Source organism: Strix aluco, chromosome Z (genome assembly GCF_031877795.1).
Source record: "Strix aluco isolate bStrAlu1 chromosome Z, bStrAlu1.hap1, whole genome shotgun sequence".
NCBI lineage: Eukaryota > Metazoa > Chordata > Aves > Strigiformes > Strigidae > Strix > Strix aluco.
Window position 1 is genome coordinate 43,368,159 of NC_133971.1, and position 10,802 is coordinate 43,378,960.

A 10,802-nucleotide genomic window follows, 5' to 3' on the forward strand; every position below is an offset into this window, starting at 1 on the left:
AAGTCGGGAGGAAGAATTTGACTTTTTGGTATGTTGGGCTACATCTCTTTGTGTTTCTCTTTCCTGGAAAAACTAAAGGTGATGGTTGGTGCAGTGACACAGAAAGGGCAGGTCCCAGTCTCAGTCAGGGTCCACTACGTTATAGGAACGGTAAGGTCTGGTCCCCCAAGGCCACCCGGAGCTCCCTGCAGTGGTAGGAGGGGGTTAACTGGGAAGCAGCGATGCCCGTTCCACTTCCTGGTCTGTCAGCTGAGTACAGACAGAGCAAGTCAGAGATGGACATCCAGACAGACAGTTGCTTGTACAAACCAAACTCTTTCAGCCAGAAAATACTGAGGAGAGGCCAGAGTCCCAAAAAACCTGATAGTAGAGCATGTGGTAAATGGGCTGATGGAAGGGAAAGGAGGAAAAGGGTTTCTCGAGCCCCCAAGGCCCACAAGGCAGGAAAAGTCAGAAAGCAGGTAGCATTCCTGAGAGTCAGGCCAGCTGTAAGTGAGCCCAGCTCATGGGCTCAGAGAAGCAGAGCTGTAACTCGTACTGAGCGCCAAGATCTGCTCAGCTAAGCTATGCCAAACACTCAATAAAACAGCAGTTCTGGATTGGTTTTTTTTTTCCCACTGGATGAATAATCTTTTCTATCTGGGTGCAATCAGGAACCCAACTCCAGTTTGGCTGGGACAGCCTTTCCTCTCATCAGGAACCTGGAAATCTCAGCTCAGCCACTCACAAGTTTCTTGCTCGCAGAGAGACTGCTTATAACAGCGCAGCAGACTAAACACAACAAGCAGTCACTGCAATAATCAAGGCAAACCCAGAGCTGCTGCTTGCCAGCAGAGCATTTTAGTTGAGGGAGCAGAGCAAAGGATCCTCCTTTCACTGATCCCTTGAAAGTATGCAACTGCTTTCCATCACTCATCGCCACCCAGATTGAGAAGGCTGAAGGGGTTCAGTTCTTCCTGCAGTCAAGGCCGAATAACGGGGACTAGTCACCACACACCTGCACTCAGAACTTGTCCACATCTGACTGACACAACCACTGCAATAACACAGCGCAGAATCCAAGGTCTGTGCTAACACTTGATAACCACACCTAGAGGGCACAGCTCATGGAACAGCAGGGCCAACCCTGAAACAGAGATCTGCCCAGGGCATGGGGGAGAACGCGGAGGAAGATGCAGTGCTGGAAGCACTGGCTTCCTGAAGCTAACAGCAGCACGGATGCAATCTAGACCAAAAGCTCTGCCTGCTGCATTCCCATTGAGTAATTAGTGGGAGGTTTAGCTTTCTGTATTTGTAAGGGTGTCCTGTACCTTGCTAGAGGGGTATGTCTCGTGCAGATCTGCAGTAGGGGATGTGCCAATTCACTCACCCCTGGCAAATCAAAGCTGTATCCTAATGACAGAAAGCAGAGCTGAGCTGAGAGATGGGACCACTGTGAAAGCCACTGCCTGACGTCCAGGACAGAGGAGCAGAGGTCTCCAGTCTCCATCACAAGGGGCCACTCCCAAAGTGACTCCTAACTTCTGGTCAGTACAGCCGTAACTTACAGAGCGGTGACATCTTTGAGAAAGGGTCCGAAACCTCCACTGCGAACAGCAGACGAGCCCCAGATGTCTTCAGCACAGGGTTGGCTGGATTATTCACAGCCAGGGAATCAGCTAAATGCAGTTTAACTCAGTTGCCTGCTTAATCCAGAGCACTTTTAAATCCCCATACACTGATCCAAGTTGCCAGAGGTATTTTAACCCTTGAGACCCCAAGATGCTAAACATTGGTTAAGAAAGCAATTTTTAAATTACAAATAGAATTTCCTTCAGTGTTTAAGCAACTGCGAATGAACTGCTCATCCATCCTGGCTACCAGCTCTTGCTACGAGGAGGATTCATTCGGCTCCATCTTGCTTAAAATACTGAGCTGAATCAGCAGATCCTGTCCTGGAGGAACAGGTAACCCTGCCCTGAACCTCTGTGCATCACGCAGCCCCAATCTGCTGCTGCAGATTAAGGGCCAGAAGCAAAACACAAACAGGACAAAGAATAAACTGACAAACTGCTGGATTTGGAGGCCTGGTAGCCCCCTCCCAAAAGACATGTCCAAAGACACCCGGGCTAAAGGATTGTTCCTTCAAGTACAAGAGGTAATACAGTAAACCCTCTTGTTTTCTCCTGGATTTGGTCACCAGAGAGCTGCCCACCAGCCCCTGGACAGAAGAGCACACATCCTAATTAAAGGCAACATGTAAAAGCCCAAAGCAACAAAAGTAGAGATTCATTGGTGGCATCTGGTGAGTGACAAAGATAACAGCAGCTTTTGATAACAATTCCTTGAAGGGAAAGCCAGAGTTGATAGGCATCACCGCTGGAAGGCTCTTACAGAGGAGAGTGTTAAATAGCGTCAACTGGCAGGTTTAAGCATTGTCTGGGAAATATCAAACACTGTCAAGATACCACAAAGCTCTCTGCAGCCAAGACCCAGCGAGGGACTCCTGTGGGCTCATCTCTGAGAACACAGACTGATGGGCCACCAGACCTGCCGACAGAAAACACCTTATTAGCAGCTGGTGCAGAGAGTACAGCGCCCTCAAAACAACCAAACCAGCCAGGTCAGCCCACCCAGACATCCAGCATCTCCCCGCAGTACCTGCAGCCACAGCTGCAGCCCAGCCCTGCTGTCAGGAGTCCTCTCGGACTGGTCGGGTCAGCGCTCCCAGCCTTCCAAACCCCGCCCTTCTGGGAGCTGCACTCAGCCCAGTCCAGGGAAAAAAGATGAAGACACCCCTTAACTCGATTTGGAGACTTCCAGGAATTCTCCCACCTCAGGGAAAAGGAAATGGAACGAAAATTTTTGTTCAGTTTTTCCAAAGCAAAATAAAACCCAACCACTGCAGCAGCGAGACAGCTGTCACAGGAGTACAGATCTTCAAAGCTCTGAAATAAATAGTCTTGCCTCTGGCTTCCAGCTGCATAGGATTGCTTTATAGCACCTTACACAAAACCCACAATAAAATACCTCCTACAGGTTGTCAAAGCAACAGCATTAAGGTTGTCCACGGGATTAGGCATTGGCTTCTAAACCCCCCATTCTTCGGTACCTTCAGCAAACCACCAGCTCTGATTCAGCCCTCGGTTGGTTTTCTGAAAGGGTGACAAAAGCAGCTTCAGCAAGATCAGAGTCAGACCACAAAATCTGCTTCCTTTAGAGATCAGGCCCTGCTGTCTCTGAGCAGCTCAGATCCCCCTACAGCCGCTGGGCCTGCAGGAACTGAACAACTCGGGTCTGACTAGGGGATGAGGCAAAGCCTGGGGAAGAAGGCCAGCTGTGAAACAGTTTGACAGAGAAGAGGGGAGAGAGAAAATGTGGGACAATGGAGCTTCCAAAGGAGATCAAAAGAATCAGGGCTTCATGAACCCAATCCATGAACTAGAGGTTCTGTATCTGTACAGATGTTACTGTACTTGGAGCGGCAGAACACTAAAATCCATTGCCCAGGGAGAGCAGAGAAGCTTTGGAGATGAGCACAGCGCACAGCACTGCCAACTCTTTAACAGCCAGCAGAGCACACCTCCTCCCAGGGGTGGCCAGCTCTAACTGCCACACTGCTGCTCAGTGAGGACAGGGAAGGAGAGTCAGGACAGCTGCAAAAAGTTCATGAGACTTCTCAAAGGGGAAAAAAAGGAAAGAGAAAATAACCAAGATCTTTTTACCAGGCTGTCTGTGACAAGAGCCATCAAAGCATGAGAGTCGGTGATAGACAGCTGGGGAGAACAGTCAAGATTTGACAAAACAGTTCAGGCTGCATGAAATCAGAATGAAAATGAACATTCATAAAAAAAAATCACATAGTATTTTGCTTTGCCCGAGAGGTACCTCTGTGTCACAAGGTAAATATCCCATTCCGCTGCCCAGATGCAGATTTATTCCAACAGAGAATTATTCCACTAACCAAGGGCTTTTCTACACAATAACCTCTGCAGCCTGGGGCAATGCAGCCGTGCATTCGAGTACATGCACACCCAGTGTGTGCAGGCTGGCAGCTGAAACCTTCCCATACTTCTCTCTTCATTGCTGCTGAAACATTTTGACTCCCCAACCCTACACTCTGGTTCTGCAATAATTCCCCACACAGTCAAACTACAGTTTCAGGCACATCCCATCGCCTGCCCAGGATGGAATCCCCAAAGTGCAACTGTTCCCAATTCCATTTTTCCCGTAGGAAACAATGGGATAGAGAGGAATGTGTGCAGGCGCCTCAGCAATGCACACAGCTGAACCACACAGGAACAGCTGGTGTGATGTGGAAGATGGTGAGACAGAAGCGAGACCTCTGGGGTTGTCAGCTGCCAATTCAACACCTGGTAATGACAGAAGTCTGAACAGCCCGAACTGTGACAACAAAACTTTTTTTTAAAAAAATCAGAACCATGAAAAAGTTTGGGTTTTTAGAACAAAGCTTCCCCTTCCCCGGGGATCCCACCACCCCCTCCAGGGAAATCGGCCCCAGCCCCTGCACTCACCCACTGCTAGGCCGGAGCCACCACCACTGGTGCTGGTGCTGGTGCTGGTGCTGGTGCTGGTGCTGGTGCCACCTTTGCAGGAAGACTATTCATTCAGCCGTCCAGAACAAAGCGAGTGTTTTAAAAGGAGGAATTCCCACTTGCTGGGTGAACCAAACTCTCTTCCTGGAACATCCCTCAGTGCAGACCACAGAGAGCTGGAGGACCTCCTGCCTAGGCCGCCTCACTGCAGACCATAGGCCCTCGCAGACTGTCAGCAGGAAGTAGGCCCTGTGGGGGCCAGGGGACCCCCGGGGGGGCTCCAGCACGTTGTCCCCCCCCAGCACCTGCCCACACTCCTGCCTGTGCCGTGAGTGGGGGATTTGGGAGCTGGGGGGATTCTTGGGGGGGTGTTATTGGGGTTCTGTGGGAGTTGTGGGAGTTATTGGTGTCCTGAGGGGGTTATTTGGGTCCTAGAGGGAGTGTAATGGAGTCGGGGGTGGGGGGTGTCCTGGAGGGGTTTGGGAGGGTTATTGGGGTCCTCGGGGGGGGTCTTGAGGGAGATATTGGTGTCTGAGGTGGGGGGATTGGGGACATCCTGGAGGGGGTTCTGGGGGAGGTACTGGGGTCCTGGGGGTGTTTTGAGGGAGGTATTGGTGGAGGGTCTTGGTGCTTGGGGGGTGTTATTGGGGTCATGGGGGAGTTCAGGGGGTTATTAGTGTCTGGGGGTGGGGAGGGGGGGGGGAGTGTCTAATGACCCTCTCCTGGGGGTGGTTTCTGGGGGAGATATTGGGGTCCTGGGGGACAGTAATGGGGTGCAAGAAGGGTCCAGTGGGGGCTGCTGGGGTACTGGGAGGGATCTTGTGGGGGATAAACACCCCCATAACATTTCAAAACACCTCTTATATCCCCCATATCCCCCCAAACCACCCCATATCCCACCAAATCACCCCCAAACCCCCCATATTTCCCCAAATCACCCCAAAACACCCCATATCCCCTAAATCAACCCCAAAACCTCCCCATAACCCCCCAAACCCCCATATCTCTCCAAATCCACCCAGATCACCTCAAAAGTTTCCCATAGCACCCCAAAACCCCACATATCCTTCCAAAATAACCCTTATATCACCCATATCCCCCAAACACCCCCATATCCCCCAGGTCTCCCCCACATATTCCATCCAAACCCCCCATATACCACCAAATCACCCCCAAAATCCCCCATATCCCCCAAATCACCCCCATATACCCCCAACCCCACCATATACCCCCATATCACCACAACCCCTCCATATATCCCCAAATCACCCCTAAAATTCCCCATACACCCCCATATCCCCCATATCCTCCAAAACCCCCATAAACCCCAAATCAACCCCATATCCCCTCAACCACCCCCATAACACCCACAAACTTACTATACCCGCTAAACCTCCTCTATATCCCCAAATCAACCCACAACCCACCCATATCCCCTAAATCATCCCCCAAACCTACCCATATGCCCCCAACCCCCCCCATATCTCACCAAATCCCCCCTAAATGCCCCATATCTCCCCAAATACACCCAAATCACCTCAAAACCTTCACATATCACCCCAAACCATCCCATATCCTTCCAAAATACCACTTCTATCCCCCATATACCCCCAAACACCCCCATATCACCCACAAATCACCACTCAATATCCCCCCAAACCTCCCCATATGCTACCAAATCACCTCCAAAACCACCCATATCCCCCCAAATCACCACCCATATCCCGCCAACCCCTCCCATATCCCCCATATCCCCCCAAACTCCTCATATATCCCAAATCAACCCCAAAACCTCCCCATATGACCCCAAACCCACCCATATCCCCCAAATCACCCCAAAAACTACCCATATCTCCCCAAATCACACCACAATATCCCCCCAACATCCCATATCCCCCCAAATCACCCCAAAACCCCCCATATCCCCCCAAACCCCCCCAAAACTTCCCCATATCCCCCATTTTACCCCCAAACATCCTGTATATCCCCAGATCACGCCAATACCTCCCCACATCCCCTAAATCACCACCAAAACCTCCCCATAAGCCCCCAAACCCCCCATATCCACCCAACCCCCCCAAAACCCCCCATATCTCCCCTATATCCCCAAAAATCATCTCAAAACCTGCCATTACACCCAAAACCCCCATATCCTTCTAAAGTCCCCCTTATATCCCCCATATCCCCCCAAACCCCCAAATATCCCAGCAAATCACCCCCAAAAAACCCCATATCCCCCCAAACCACCCCCACATCCCCCAAAACCCCCATAACCCCCCAAATAAACCTAAAACAACCCCATATTCCCCCATATCCCCATATGACCCCAAAACCACCCGTATCTCAACAAATCACCCCAAAATTCCCCATATCCCCTAAATCACCCCCAAAACCTTCCCATACCCCCCAACCCCCCCAAATCCCCCCTAAATCCCCCATATCTCCCCATATCCCCACAAATCACCTCAAAACCTGCCCATATCCCTCCAAACCCCCATATATACCCCAAATCACCCCCCCATCCCCTCAAACCACTATACCCCCCAAATCACTCCCCAAACCCTCATATCCCCTCAAAACACCATATCCCCCAAAACCACCCCAAAAACCCCCATATACCCTAAATCACCCCCAAAACCTCCCCATATGCCCCCAAGCCCCCCATATCATCCCAAATCAGCCCATGTACCCCAAATCACCCCAAAACTTCCCCAAACACCCCCGTGGCCAACCTCCACTCCAGTGACCCCCCACACACCAGGGTACCCCCCGGACACCTGGGTTCCCTCAGAGTGGAGCTGGGGACTCCCCAGGTGCCTGGTTCCTCCCAAGACACCCCTCTCTGTCACTCTGTGTGTGTGTGTGTGTGTGTCCCAGGCACCATTATATTATTATTATAATTATTATAATATTATTGTATTATTATATTGGATGAGAAAAGGGGCTTCTGTGTTCATGGAGGTGCTGGGAATGCCGCAGCACGTCCTGGAAACATGAAGGAACGAAGGTCATTGGAACTAGGCGTCAGCATGGAGTCAGCAGGAGAAACCCTGCTGGCCCCACCTAATAACCTTCTGTGGTGAAATGACTGGCTGGGGAGACGAGAGGAGTGCGGTGGCCACTGTCCACCCAGACGTGAGGAAGGCTTTCCGCAGCGTCTGCCAGAATAGCCCCGTGGAGACGCTGAAGCAGCGTGGGCTGGCTGAGGAGAGGGGGAGGTGGGTAGAAAGTGGCTGACCAGCCAAGGCCAGAGGGTGGTGAGCAGCGGCACCAAGTGCAGCTGGAGCCCGGGAGCCAGCGGGGAAGCCCAAGGCAAGAGGCATTGCCAGCAGGTGGAAGGAGGAGGGGTCCTTCCCTCTGCTCCGTCCTGCGCTGGGCTCCCCAGGGCAAGAGAGGCGGGGCCATGCTAGAGAGGCGGGGCCATGCTGGAGAGAACGCCCAGCCCGTGGCCCCTCCCACTGTCCGTTGGGGCTGGGCTGTCAATCAGTTGGAGCCAACAGCCCCCAGCGCCGGCAGCACGGAGCTGTGCTGGCACAGAGCGGCACTGGGAGGAGGCAGGGTCTGGCCGAGCAGCGCTGACCAGGCTCCGGCAACCCGCTTCCCATCCTCGCTGTCACCGGCTGGGCCGCATCCTTGGTGCACAGCGAGGGTCCTCCTGTCCCGGGCAGGATGGGCCAGGCCAACGGCTGCTGTGGCTCCAGGTGGGCTCCCCCCGTGGCTTGGGGACAGGGGGGCACGGCCGGGCCCCGCAGCAGCGGCCTTTCTGATGCCTGCCGTGCTCTGCTCCGCAGGGACGCTCTCGCCGATGCAGAGCCGGTGCTGAGCGCAGACGTGCAGCTGACCCGGGGCTGCAAGAGGAGCGAGAGGCGCCTTCTCCTCCTCCAGGAGGAACTGGTGGTCACCAAGCTGCGGTAAGACCCTCCGACCGAGCTGCCCTTGCCCCATCCCTGGCCCCGGCTCAACGGCTGGGACACCCTGGCCCCCGGCCCCAGGACCTGTGTGCTGGATGCACCAATGCCCATCCCAAGGGCAGGAGGGGAGCAGGGCTCTGCCCGGGGGGGCACCCCAAGGAGGCCACCTCCAGCTCACTGCCTGCCTCTGCTCTCTGCAGAGGTGGCACCACCCTGCGCCCACAGCTCCGCCTGGCCCTGGACCAGCTGTGGGTGCTGAGTGACGGGAAGGAGGCGGCGTGGGAGGAAGAGGTGGAGGGTGTCGGCAGCCGCGAGGAGAGGAGCTCCCTCATCTTCCTCTGGCCCAGGGGCTCCTGCACTGCCACTTTCGGGTGAGTCGTGGTGCCACATCCCACGGCCGGGCAGGAGAGGTTCCTGTGAAGGGCCTCTGCCCTCCGTGCAGAGCCTGGGCAGGGAGCGGGCAGCACGCCGGCAGGGAGGGATGGGGGGCATTTCTGCGTCCTGCATCCCCTGGTCACCTTTTGATCCCCAGAAGGGAAGGGCCAAAGCAGGTGCTGTGGCAGGACAGAGGGAGCCAGGGCTTGGGCAGCAGCTCTGTCCCGCCCCATGGCGCTTCGTCCTGCCCCTGTGTCCTTCCCCAGGGGGCAGGGCTGTGCAGGCATCCGCCTCTGCCCACGGGCTGGGGGGCAGCGGGGCCTGACGCTGTTTCTCCTCTTGCTGCAGCTCCCAGGCGCTGAAGGAGCTGTGGGTGCAGACATTGCTGGGGTAAGCTGGGGGGTGCTGCAGCCACAGCCAGATGGGGGAACACAGCTCCCCAGCTGGGGAGAGGTGCCCCCGCGGCTGTGGGCAGCTCTCGGGGAGAGCTGCCTGATGAGAGAGAAGAGGCGGCTTGGGGCTCACCCAGCTCTGTCCCTTCCCGGTGCACAGGATACCCGACGCAGCCAAGAAGCCCCGAGTGACCCTTGTCCCGTCACTCAAGCTCCTGGAGAAGCTGAGCCGCCGCCATGCCGTGAGTGTCTGTCTGGCCTGGGCGCTGTCCCCAGCACTGCTCCTCCAGCCGAGCAGCACAGGCATCACTGCTCACCTTCTGCCGCTGCTTCTCTCTTGCCAGTGGAGGCCGTTCAGCACCAGGAGCCTGGAGAGGCTGGTGGAGCACCAGTCAGAGGTGAGAACGGCTGCCTTTCCCCTCTGGCTGTGCTGGGGTGCAGGGATGGGCATGCAGTGGGGTGAGCTTGCGAGGGAGGGAGGGAGGGAGGGAGGGAGGGTCCCCTGGTGCAATTCAGGGAGTGGGGAGGGTTGAGGAGCCACCAGGAATGCTGGCATATCCTTGCTGGTGGCACTGGGAGGAAACCTGCCACACGGGTCAGAGAGCCCAGGAGGGCAGAGGGTCCCCACTCCGCGGTGCTCAGGCTGCTGGTGCCGGGTTCTTGCAGGCTGATCTCAAGCAAGGGCCTCCAACAGTCCTGTCTAGCAGTGAAGGGGGAGTTTGCCGCTCACCAGGTGAGTTTGGGAAAGAAAGGACCCTCCTGCAAGCAGCTGGGCTGTGCTCACTTGTCCCTTGAGTGTCCCTGTGCAGGTTGGGCAGCCCAAGGGAGGACGTCAGCCAGAGAAGGAAGGACAGCGCTGGGCAGCAGCCGATGGACGTGGCTCTGCAGGGACACGCAGCCTCTGGTGCTGCCCACAGCCTGGAGGAGGACAGGGCCAGGACTGGGCCAGGCTGTCCCAGGCTCTCAGGAACCCCCGAGCCGGAGCTGTTGAGCTGGAGCCGTGGTTCCAGCTGCCGGCTCCCTGCCTGTCCTGCCTCACTGCTCAGCACTGTGCTGCAGGCAGGGCAGGGCAGGCTCCGGGAGCGCTGGCCTGGCGGCATCCACTGATGGGCTCTTGCTCTCTTTTCCTTTGCAGCAGGAGGGATCAACAGCAGAAGCAGCAGCAGCAGCAGCAGCAGGAGGTGGAGGGGGCTGCCCTGGCCCTTCGCTCTGCGGCGGAGCCCGGCCTCTGTCCCGGCGCCAGGGCAGGCGGGCTCCGGCTGCAGCAGGGCGCTCTTTGGGCAGCCCCTGGCAGCCCTCTGCGAGGATGGCACACTGCCCCGGCCCATCCAGGTCAGCCAGCCTGTCCAGGGGGTCCCCAGCGCTCCCTCCGCAGTCTCCGGAGGGGCAGCGGGTGTCCCCAGGAGCTCTGAGGATGGGGCACTGGGCTCTTCACCCCCAGCACGGAGCCAGCTCTGGGGCAGTGCTCTGGCCACCGCTGCTGGAAGGCGGCTCCTCAGCCACGCAACTGTCCTCCTGCCTCTCCTGCAGGAGCTGCTGGCTGTGCTGAAGCAGGAAGGACCAGCGACCGAGGGGATATTCCGGAGAGC

General features: G+C 55.9%; 1 long non-coding RNA gene across 1 annotated transcript in view; it reads left to right on the forward strand.

Annotated features, from left to right (window-relative positions):
- LOC141918068 (uncharacterized) overlaps window positions 1–8,811 on the forward strand; it is a 132,856-nt gene extending 124,045 nt beyond the window's left edge. Inside the window, exons 2-3 of the long non-coding RNA XR_012621561.1 lie at window positions 8,327–8,446; window positions 8,647–8,811. This is a non-coding gene — a long non-coding RNA (uncharacterized LOC141918068). The remainder of the gene's footprint in view (window positions 1–8,326; window positions 8,447–8,646) is intronic.
- The last annotated feature ends 1,991 nt before the right edge of the window (window positions 8,812–10,802 follow it).